Here is a 13,815-nt window from a genome sequence, read left to right as displayed (position 1 = left end):
CACGCCAACATACACTGCCACACGTCAAAATACACTGCCACACCTCAACATACACTGCCACACGTCAACATACACTGCTACACGTCAACATACAATGCCACATGTCAGCACTCACTGTCACACGTCAACATACACTGTTATACGTCAACATTCACTGCCACACGTCAACATACACTGCAACAGGTCAACATACACTGCCACACGTCAACATACTCTGCCACACATCAACATACATTGACACACGTCAACATACACTGCCACACGTCAACATAGACTGTCACACGTCAACATACACTGCCACACGTCAACATACACTGTCACACGTCAACATACACTGACACACGTCAACATACACTGCCACACGTCAACATACACTGCCACACGTCAACATACACTGCCACACGTCAACATACACTGCCACAAGTCAACATACACTGCCACACGTCAACATACTCTGCTACACGTCAACATACACTACCACACGTCAACATACACTGCCACACGTCAACATACACTGCCACACGTCAACATACATTGTCAAACGTCAACATACACTTCCCCACGTCAACATACACTGCTACACGTCAACATACACTGTCACATGTCAGCATGCACTGCCACACGTCAACTTATACTGCCACTCGTCAACATACACTGCTACACGTCAACATACACTGTCACACGTCAACATACACGGCCACACGTCAACATACACTGACACACGTCAACGTACACTGTCACACGTCAACATACAATGCCACACGTCAGTATACACTGTCACACTTCAACATACACTGCTACACGTCAGGATACACTGTCACACGTCAACATACACTGCCACACGTCAACGTACACTGTCACACGTCAACATACGCTGCCACAAGTCAACATACACGGTCACACGTCAACATACACTGTCACTCGCCAACATACACTACCACACGTCAACTACACTGCCACACGTCAATATACACTACCACACGTCAACATATACTCCCACACGTCAACATTCACTGCTACACGCCAACATACACTGCCACACGTCAACGTACACTGCCACGTCAACATACACTGTCAAACGTCAACATACACTGCCACACGTCAACATACACTGCCACGTCAACATAACACTACCACACGTCAACATACACTGCTACACGTCATCATACACTGTCACATGTCAACATGCACGGCCACTTGTCAACTTATACTGCCACTCGTCAACATACACTGCTACACGTCAACATACACTGTCACACGTCAACATACACTGCCACACGTCAGCATACACTGCAACACATCAACATACACTGCCACACGTCAACATGCATTGCCACACTTCAACATACAATGCCACACGTCAGCACTCACTGTCATTCGTCAACATACACTGCCATACGTCAACATACACTGCAACACGTCAACATACACTGCTACTCTTCAACATACAAAGCCACACGTCAACATACGCTGCCACACATCAACATACACTTCCACACGTCAACATACACTGCCACACATCATCATACACTGCCACACGTCAAAATACACTGCCAAACTTCAACATACACTTCCACACGTCAACATACACTGTCACATGTCAACGTGCACTGCCACACGTCAACATATACTGCCACACGTCAACATGCACTGCTACACGTCAACATACACTGTCACACGTCAACATACACTGCCACACGTCAACATACACTGCCACACGTCAACATACACTGCCACACGTCAACATACACTGCCACACGTCAACATACACTGCCACACGTCAACATACACTGTCAAACGTCAACGTACACTGCCAAACCTCAACATACACTGCTACACGTCATCATACACTGTCACATGTCAACATGCACTGCCACACGTCAAGTTATACTGCCACTCGTCAACATACACTGCTACACGTCATCATACACTGTCACACGTCAACATACACTGCCACACGTCAACATTCGCTGCCACACGTCAACATACACTGCTACACGTCAACATACACTGTCACACGTGAATATACACGGCCACACGTCAACATACACTGCCACACGTCAACATACACTGCCACACGTCAACATACACGGCCACACGTCAACGTACACTCCAACACGTCAACATACACTGCCACGTTAACATACACTGCCATACGTCAACATACACTGGCACACGTCAAAATACACTGCCACACGTCAACATACACTGCTACACGTCAACATACACTGCCACACGTCAACATACATTGATACACGTCAACATACACGGCCACAAGTCAACATACACTGCCACGTCAACATACTCTGCCACACGTCAACATACACTGCCACACGTCAACATACACTGCCACATGTCAACATACACTGCCACACGTCAACATACACTGCCACACGTCAACATACACTGCCACACGTCAACATACACTGCCACATGTCAACATACACTGCCACACGTCAACATACACAACCACACGTCAACATACACTGCCACACGTCAATATACACTGTCACACGTCAACATACACTGCCACACGTCAACATACACTGCCACACGTCAACATACACTGTCACACGTCAACATACACTGCCACATGTAAACATACACTGTCAGTCGTCAACATACAGTGCCACACGTCAACATACACTGCTACACGTCAACATACACTGCCACACGTCAACATACATTGATACACGTCAACATACACGGCCACAAGTCAACATACACTGCCACGTCAACATACTCTGCCACACGTCAACATACACTGCCACACGTCAACATACACTGCCACATGTCAACATACACTGCCACACGTCAACATACACTGCCACACGTCAACATACACAGCCACACGTCAACATGCACTGCCACACGTCAACTTACACTGCCACACGTCAACATACACAACCACACGTCAACATACACTGTCACACGTCAACATACACTGTCACACGTCAACATACACTGCCACACGTCAACATACACTGCCAAACGTCAACATACACTGCCACACGTCAACATACACTGCCACATGAAAACATACACTGTCAGTCGTCAACATACAGTGCCACACGTCAACATGCACTGTCATACGTCAATATACACTGCCACACGTCAACATACACTGCAATACGTCAACATACACTGCCACACGTCAACATACACTGTCGCACGTCAACATAAACTGCCACACGCCAACATACACTGCCACACGTCAACATACACTGCCACGTCAACATACATTGTCAAACGTCAACATAAACTGCCACACGCCAACATACACTCCCACACGACAACATACACTGCCACGTCAACATACACTGTCACACGTCATCATACACTGCCACGTCAACATACACTGTAACACGTCAACATACACTGCCACACGTCAACATATACTGTCACACGTCAGCATACACTACCACACGTCAACAAACACTGCCACACGTCAACATAAACTGTCACACGTCAACATACGCTGCCACACGTCAACATACACTGTCACAAATCAACATACACTGTCAAACGTCAACATACACTACCAGACGTCAACATACACTGCCACACGTCAATATACACTACTACACGTCAACATACACTGCCAGACTCCAACATACACTGTCACACGTCAACATACACCGCCACGTCAACATACACTGTCAAACGTCAGCATACACTGCCACACGTCACCATACACTGCCACGTCAACATACACTGTCACACGTCAACATACACTGCCACACGTCAGCATACACTTCCACGTCAACATACACTGTAACACGTCAACATACACTGCCACACGTCAACATACACTGCCATGTCAGCATGCACTGTCACACGTCAACATACACTGCCACGTCAAAATACACTGTCACAACTCAACGTACACTGCCACACGTCAACATACACTGGAACACGTCAACATACACTGCTACACGTCAACATACACTGCCACACTTCAAAATATACTGCCACACCTCTAAATACACTGCCACACGTCAACATACACTGCCACTCGTCAACATACAATGCCACATGTCAGCACTCACTGTCACACGTCAACATACACTGCCATACGTCAACATTCACTGCCACACGTCAACATACACTGCCACACGTCAACATACACTGCAACACGTCAACATACACTGCCACACATCCACATGCTCTGTCACACATCAACATACATTGCCACACGTCAACATACACTGCCACACGTCAACATACACTGTCACACGTCAACATACACTGCCACACGTCAACATACACTGCCACACGTCAACATACACTGCCACACGTCAACATACACTGCCACACGTCAACATACACTGCCACACGTCAACATACTCTGCTACACGTCAACATACACTACCACACGTCAACATACACTGCCACACGTCAACATACACTGCCACACGTCATCATACAGTGTCAAGCGTCAACATACACTGCCACACGTCAACATACACTGCTACACGTCAACATACACTACCACACGTCAACATACACTGCCACACGTCAACATACACTGCCACACGTCATCATACAGTGTCAAGCGTCAACATACACTGCCACACGTCAACATATACTGTCACATGTCAGCATGCACTGCCACACGTCAACTTATACTGCCACTCGTCAACATACACTGCTACACGTCAACATACACTGTCACACGTCAACATACACTGCCACACGTCAACATACACTGCTACACGTCAACATACACTGTCACATGTCAACATGCACTGCCACACGTCAACTTATACTGCCACTCGTCAACATACACTGCTACACGTCAACATACACTGTCACACGTCAACATACACGGCCACACGTCAACATACACTGACACACGTCAACGTACACTGTCACACCTCAACATACAATGCCACACGTCAGTATACACTCTCACACTTCAACATACACTGCTACACGTCAGGATACACTGTCACACGTCAACATACACTGCCACACGTCAACGTACACTGTCACACGTCAACATACGCTGCCACAAGTCAACATACACTACCACACGTCAACTACACTGCCACACGTCAATATACACTACCACACGTCAACATATACTCCCACACGTCAACATTCACTGCTACACGCCAACATACACTGCCACACGTCAACGTACACTGCCACGTCAACATACACTGTCAAACGTCAACATACACTGCCGCACGTCAACATAGACTGCCACGTCAACATACACTGTCACACGTCAACATACACCGCTACACGTCAACATACACTGCAATAAAGTTAGTAGAATTACCGACAATATTTAAAGTAAAAGGACACAAGTGCAACTAATGTGACATTTATTGTGGCAACGTTTCGCTCTCCAGGAGCTTGATAAAGCTCCTGGAGAGCGAAACGTTGCCACAATAAATGTCACATTAGTTGCACTTGTGTCCTTTTACTTAAACATACACTGCCACGTTGTGTACGAATGTTGAAGTAGGTCATGCCCAAGAATTAGGCAAGATTCTCCTTTGTATGGACTGATGACGCCACTGTGTGGCGAAACGTTTCCTCAATAAAGATACCCAAGAGTTGCACATGTGTCTAATTTATCAACATGTCGGTTCTCTGAACCATTCATCTACAAATCTGTCAGACACTGCAACTTCTTGGGATCTTAATACTTGGGAATTCTTCGCTTGCCTAATTCTTGGGCATGACCTACTTCAACATTGAACAAATGTTACACGACCTATGACTGCTGCACCTCTCCTGCCAACGGTTTATAAGCTCCTTCTCAGCACGTATGCCGTCACTTACTACAAGAGTGATGGACTGAACACATCGAATCCGAGTCCGATCATACAGTTGCTCTACACCGCAAGAAGCCTCTCTTCGACCCCGTCGGGGTGTAGAATTTATATTCTACAAACGTGATATTCTTTTCACAATGCTGTCGAATCGTGTGAAAATCAAGCCTGTGAATGGTGCAATAAATGACTCCTCGAAGTTAGCTTTAGCTACCGTCGTTAGGACCTGCCTGCAGGTCAAATTTACGGCAATCCACTCTCTGAAAGACTCCTTCATTGTCGTCTGCACAGATGACACGGAAGCACTAAAATTAATGGACGACTCTTCAATCAGGACCCTACAAACACAACAATTCACTCTATCCCCGTCTCCATTCTTGAAGTCGAAACGTTCGGTCTTTGTGAAAAGACTTGACAATATCGTCACCTCTCTCTCTACTGAAGCACTGAAGACATCTATTGAGGAAGAAAACACGTGGGCCTCGGTAGACAGCATCTCAAAGATCCCCAACGCCACATCAATGCTAAAGATTACATTCTCAGACATCTCCATGGCTGCCCAAGCTCTCTCTGACGGTCTGGCCATCTCATATTACCACATTCACCCAAGTCATATAGAACAAGAACGTTTCACATACATCTCCCACTGCTGGACCTGCTACTCCTATAATCACACCACCAAGGACTGCCCCATCAAGAATAAGAAGTTTTGTTCAAAATGTGGGAATGATGGACACGATTTCAGATCCTGCACCATTACTACAACACCAACATGTCTTAACTGCAAGGGTAATCATCATACCCTTGCAGCTAAGTGCCCACTCAGGAAAGAAATCATATTGAAGAAAACTAAAGTTCTGGAGAAGACCTCCAATTCACCGACATATGCTGCAATAACCAAACCACAAACCGACGCCATCAAGACTCTACACGCTAATCTACAGGCACCATCGCCCAGCAACTCCCTCTCTCCACTCCCCGACGGTGCTCCTTCCAAGGTGCTGTACTGCATGGTGTATGCACACCTTGCAAACGCAGCAAGCCCCGGCACTTTCAACACCACTATTAACGAACTATTCCGTCTGAACAACATGCCAGCCTTCAATTTTCCGGAATCCACACCTTCAGAAGACATCCTCAAGATCCTTCCCAACGTCATGAACTTTACTGCACCTGCAGACCTGTCTCCTGCCCAAGCAACTGCTCCTGTAACTTCTATAACCACTTCCACCGCTGACAACGTTGATCAAGTTGCCTCAACCACCGCCTCCCACCTCTCCCAGCCTGCTGTTACACAACCATTACACCTCACAGCTGCTCCTGTCGAACCTCAGTCACCTGCTACCACCATTGTAGATTCTCCCAGTGAATCCACTCCAGAAGAGGAAGATAACGACGACTCCAGTAAACCCTCATGGGAAAACCTTACCTTTTACACTTCTCCTTCAAATACTGACACCATGACCTGTACTGAACTCTACAAAAGCCTCGGTGCTGGAACAGTCAAGTATGCATGTGAATCACCGCTTCACTTTACACTCACCCAAGTTCTTGAGTTCATCAAGCCTCTACGTTTCACCTTCAGCAACAAGGCTAAATTATACCACCTATCTAGAAGCAGCTTCAAAAAGTTTGAAAATGGCTCCATTGCTAACCTGCCTCCTCAGTTACTCCTATAACTCCCATATGTGTTCTACCCTCTGATGTGACCTAGCCTGCTGCCAGCTACTCAAGATTCAAGACTTCAACTACCACAAGTTCAATGCAACAGTCCCTGCTGTTCTACTGGGAATGCCACAACGAGCACCAAGGAAGCATTGGCAGACGTGAGTGAGACATCCCTAGAAACCCCAACGAAGACCATCGAGAACGTCATGACGAATTCTACAAGTGGTGTAATGCTACCTGGCGAATGTGAGTCGACTACTCGGAGCATCACTACGGACGACGCCAAGGAAGGTAAAAACATTGTTGTTGTTGGGGATAGCCAGATTAGGTACATGGATAGGGCATTCTGTTTGAAGGATAGGAGTAGGAGGCAGAGAGTATGTTTTCCTGGGGCTGGGATGAAGGATATTGTTAGCCGTCTGGATGACATCATGAGAGGTAATGGGAGCAATCCTATTATCTGTCTCAGTGCTGGAGGCAACGATGTTGGCAGACGTAGGAGTGAGGACCTGATTAGCAGGTATAGGTCAGCAATAGAGATAATTAGGAAGAAGGGTGGGAAACCTGTCATATGTGGCATTTTGCCAAGGAGAGGAGTTGGAAATGAATGGTTGTCCAGAGCAATTGGTGTCAATTGCTGGCTGGACAAATACTGTAAGGAAAATGCGGTAACATTCATTGACAACTGGGACCTCTTCTATGGCAGAAATGACATGTATGCAAGGGATGGGCCTCACTTGTCTAGGTGTGGGGTGGGAGCACTGGCCAACGCAGTGGAGGGAGCTGTTAGGTCTTTAAACTAGGAATAGTTAGTGGTATGGGTTTTGGCGGGAAAACTGTGAAGTCGCAGGGTAGTAACATGAGTACTAGGAGAACTAGTAATAGGCAAAATGAGGAGGATATTGGAAAGCCAGTGGCACTAATTGACAATGACAGTAATAGGTTTAGTGGAATAACAGAAAGGAGCAGGAAGGGTAAAGAGATAGGAGGGTCATTAAATATTTATTACACAAATAGTCGCAGTGCTAGGAATAAGATGGACGAGTTGAGACTAGTTGCTAGTGCAGGTAACATAGATGTATTTGCCATTACTGAGACGTGGTTTAATTCAAAAAGTCGGGACATGCCTGCAGAATGTCACATTCAGGGTTTTAAATTGTTCCAAGTAGATAGAAGTATCGGGAAGGGGGGTGGGGTGGCATTGTATGTCCGAGATCGCTTGAACTGTTGCATAAAAACAGGTATTAAGTCTGAAGTAACACATACAGAGTCTGTTTGGATAGAATTTTCAGAGGGGCATGAAAAATTAATTTTAGGTGTGATATACCGTCCCCCAAATTTAGATAGGGACCAGGGGAGACTACTATGGGAGGAAATTGTTAGGGCCACAAGGCACGATAATGTAGTAATTCTAGAAGACTTTAACTTTAGTCATATTGATTGGAATTTCTTAACTGGGAATTTAGAATCATACGATTTCTTAGAAGTAGTTCAGGATTGTTTTTTGAAGCAGTTTGTGACAGAACCTACAAGGGGTAATAACCTGCTTGACTTAGTTCTGGCAAACAATGAATCCCTTGTTAATAATTTAGAAGTTTCAGAGGAACTGGGTGCCAGCGACCACAAATCAATTACATGTAGAATTGAATGGAAGTATGATAGTAGGGATAACTCAGTAACAGTCCCAGATTTTCGCTTAGCAGATTACGATGGGCTTAGAGAACACTTATCATCTGTTGACTGGGGTAACGAAGAGAGCTATCAATATGACAGTTTTCTGAACACAATACATGCTGCTCAAAGAACGTTTATCCCTTATAAGGAAATTAGATCAAATAGAAATGACCCAAAATGGATGAATAATAGGCTGAAATATCTACTAGGGCATAAGAAAGGAATTTATAGGCGTATCAAAAGAGGCGAGGGTCATCTTATGAATCAGTATATTGACATTAAGAGGGACATTAAAAAGGGGATAAGAAAAGCTAAAAGGGACTATGAAATTAAAGTTGCTAGGGATTCTAAAACTAACCCAAAAAGTTTTTTCCAGGTCTATAGAACAAAAGTCAGAGATAAGATAGGTCCCCTTAAAAATAACTATGGGCATCTTACTGACAAAGAGAATGAAATGTGCTCGATTTTAAATAATTATTTTCTCTCGGTTTTTACACAGGAAGACACTAATAATATTCCGGTAATTAATTTTTATAGTGGATCAGAAGAAGATAAATTATGTAACATCACAGTCACTAGTGAAATGGTTGTGAAGCAGATAGACAGACTGAAGCAAAATAAGTCACCGGGTCCTGATGAGGTTTTTTCAAGGGTTCTAAAGGAATGCAAAATGGAAGTCTGTGAACCATTAACTAATATTTTTAATTTATCTCTTCAAACAGGTGCAGTGTCTGATATGTGGAAGATGGCTAATGTAATTCCTATTTTTAAAACAGGGGACAAGTCGTTACCGTCAAATTACCGCCCAATAAGCCTGACCTCAATTGTAGGCAAATTACTAGAGTCAATTATAGCTGAGATTATAAGAAGCCATCTCGATAAGCATAGCTTGATTAATGATACTCAGCATGGATTCACAAGAGGCCGGTCTTGTCTAACTAATTTATTAACTTTCTTCAGTAAAGCTTTTGAGGCTGTTGACCACGATAAAGAATTTGATATTATTTACTTAGATTTTAGTAAGGCATTTGATAGAGTTCCGCACCAAAGACTGTTGAAGAAAGTAGCAGCTCATGGCATTGGGGGAAGGGTGCTCTCGTGGATCGAATCATGGCTCACAGACAGGAAGCAAAGAGTGTCCATAAATGGGGTTAAATCCGAGTGGGGATCAGTAACAAGTGGCGTTCCACAGGGATCAGTCTTGGGCCCGTTGTTGTTTATAATATATATCAATGATCTTGATGAAGGAATTACTAGTGATATGAGCAAATTCGCCGATGACACGAAGATAGGTAGGATAATTGATTCAAACGTAGATGTTAGGGAATTTCAGGAGGATTTAGACAAACTCTACTCTTGGTCAGAAAAGTGTCAGATGCAGTTCAATGTAGATAAATGCAAGGTTCTGAAGCTCGGGAGTGTCCATAACCCTAGCACTTATAAGTTAAATAATGTAGAACTTAACCATACAGATTGCGAAAAGGACTTGGGGGTTATGGTAAGCAGCAACCTTAAACAAAGACAGCAATGCCTAAGCGTACGTAATAAGGCAAATAGATTACTGGGATTTATATCAAGAAGTGTAAGCAACAGAAGTCCAGAGGTCATACTGCAGCTTTATACATCATTAGTAAGGCCTCACTTAGATTATGCAGTTCAATTCTGGTCTCCATATTACAGAATGGACATAAATTCGTTAGAAAACATTCAACGTAGGATATTGACATTAAGAGGGACATTAAAAAGGGGATAAGAAAAGCTAAAAGGGATTATGAAATTAAAGTTGCTAGGGATTCTAAAACTAACCCAAAAAGTTTTTTCCAGGTCTATAGAACAAAAGTCAGAGATAAGATAGGTCCCCTTAAAAATAACTATGGGCATCTTGCTGACAAAGAGAATGAAATGTGCTCGATTTTAAATAATTATTTTCTCTCGGTTTTTACACAGGAGGACACTAATAATATTCCGGTAATTAATTTTTATAGTGGATCAGAAGAAGATAAATTATGTAACATCACAGTCACTAGTGAAATGGTTGTGAAGCAGATAGACAGACTGAAGCAAAATAAGTCACCGGGTCCTGATGAGGTGTTTTCAAGGGTTCTAAAGGAATGCAAAATGGAAGTCTGTGAACCATTAACTAATATTTTTAATTTATCTCTTCAAACAGGTGCAGTGTCTGATATGTGGAAGATGGCTAATGTAATTCCTATTTTTAAAACAGGGGACAAGTCGTTACCGTCAAATTACCGCCCAATAAGCCTGACCTCAATTGTAGGCAAATTACTAGAGTCAATTATAGCTGAGATTATAAGAATCCATCTCGATAAGCATAGCTTGATTAATGATACTCAGCATGGATTCACAAGAGGCCGGTCTTGTCTAACTAATTTATTAACTTTCTTCAGTAAAGCTTTTGAGGCTGTTGACCACGATAAAGAATTTGATATTATTTACTTAGATTTTAGTAAGGCATTTGATAGAGTTCCGCACCAAAGACTGTTGAAGAAAGTAGCAGCTCATGGCATTGGGGGAAGGGTGCTCTCGTGGATCGAATCATGGCTCACAGACAGGAAGCAAAGAGTGTCCATAAATGGGGTTAAATCCGAGTGGGGATCAGTAACAAGTGGCGTTCCACAGGGATCAGTCTTGGGCCCGTTGTTGTTTATAATATATATCAATGATCTTGATGAAGGAATTACTAGTGATATGAGCAAATTCGCCGATGACACGAAGATAGGTAGGATAATTGATTCAAACGTAGATGTTAGGGAACTTCAGGAGGATTTAGACAAACTCTACTCTTGGTCAGAAAAGTGGCAGATGCAGTTCAATGTAGATAAATGCAAGGTTCTGAAGCTCGGGAGTGTCCATAACCCTAGCACTTATAAGTTAAATAATGTAGAACTTAACCATACAGATTGCGAAAAGGACTTGGGGGTTATGGTAAGCAGCAACCTTAAACCAAGACAGCAATGCCTAAGCGTACGTAATAAGGCAAATAGATTACTGGGATTTATATCAAGAAGTGTAAGCAACAGAAGTCCAGAGGTCATACTGCAGCTTTATACATCATTAGTAAGGCCTCACCTAGATTATGCAGTTCAATTCTGGTCTCCATATTACAGAATGGACATAAATTCGTTAGAAAACATTCAGCGTAGGATGACTAAATTAATACATAGCATTAGAAATCTTCCTTATGAAGAAAGATTGAAGACTCTTAAGTTACATTCACTTGTTAGACGAAGAATGAGGGGAGACCTGATCGAAGTGTATAAGTGGAAGAGAGGTATTAATAAAGGGGATATTAACAAGGTCTTGAGAATATCTCTCCAAGAGAGAACCCGCAGTAATGGATTTAAATTAGATAAGTTTAGATTTAGAAAGGACATAGGAAAGTTGTTAGGTAAGACACATATGCAACAGTTAGGTATCTTTATTTTGAAACGTTTCGCCTACACAGTAGGCTTCTTCAGTCAAGTACAGAAAAGTTGATAGAAGCAGAAGATACTTGAAGACGATGTAATCAGTCCATCACCCTTAAAGTTTTGAGGTGGTCAGTCCCTCAGTCTGGAGAAGAGCATTGTTCCATAGTATGAAACAATATGGAGAAGAAGTGACAGGATGGAGCTTTTATACCGCCAAGAGGTGAGACGTAGGAGAGGTAAGAACTCAGATGTTGAGAGGTCCCTCTCAAATCCAGCCCCTCTCACTAGTGGAAGTTGTCGAAGTTGATTGCAGGTCTGTACCAAGATACCCTTGTGTTGCAGTGTCTGACAGATTGAACATTAAAATGGTATAAAATACCGACAGGTTGTTAGGTAAGCTTAACACATATGCAACAGTTAGGTATCTTTATTTTGAAACGTTTCGCCTACACAGTAGGCTTCTTCAGTCAAGTACAGAAAAGTTGATAGAAGCAGAAGATACTTGAAGACGATGTGGTCAGTCCCTCAGTCTGGAGAAGAGCATTGTTCCGTTGTCTGAAACAACCATTGTTTCAGACAACGGAACAATGCTCTTCTCCAGACTGAGGGACTGACCACCTCAAAACTTTAAGGGTAATGGACTGATTACATCGTCTTCAAGTATCTTCTGCTTCTATCAACTTTTCTGTACTCGACTGAAGAAGCCTACTGTGTAGGCGAAACGTTTCGAAATAAAGATACCTAACTGTTGAAGATTGAGACACTTATGCAGCATATGGAAATCTTTATTCAGGAAACGTTTCGCCACACAGTGGCTTCATCAGTCCAATACAAAGAGGAAGGCGTAAGGAGAGGAGGAGTATGAGGTAATCAGTCCCTCAGCCTGGAGTCGATGTGTTCAGTCCATCAATCTTGTAGAATGTACAGCATAGGGCCGTAGACGTGGCTTATATACTGTAGTGAGGTGACTTGAAGCAGACGGAGGCGGGATCATAGTGGTATCATCCACTAGTCGAAGTAGGTTTTTGTCCAAAGGTTGAACAAGCGTTGAAGAATTCTTTGTAAGAAGATCCCATGATGCTGCAGTGTCTGACAGTTGTGATGAATGGTTTGAAAAACCGACAAGTTGAAGATTGAGACACTTATGCAGCATATGGAAATCTTTATTCAGGAAACGTTTCGCCACACAGTGGCTTCATCAGTCCAATACAAAGAGGAAGGCGTAAGGAGAGGAGGAGTATGAGGTAATCAGTCCC

This window comes from Cherax quadricarinatus, chromosome 47 (genome assembly GCF_038502225.1).
Source record: "Cherax quadricarinatus isolate ZL_2023a chromosome 47, ASM3850222v1, whole genome shotgun sequence".
In the NCBI taxonomy this organism is placed as follows: Eukaryota; Metazoa; Arthropoda; class Malacostraca; order Decapoda; family Parastacidae; genus Cherax; species Cherax quadricarinatus.
The sequence above is the reverse complement of the archived record's forward strand: the minus strand, read 5'-3'. Positions refer to the sequence as shown.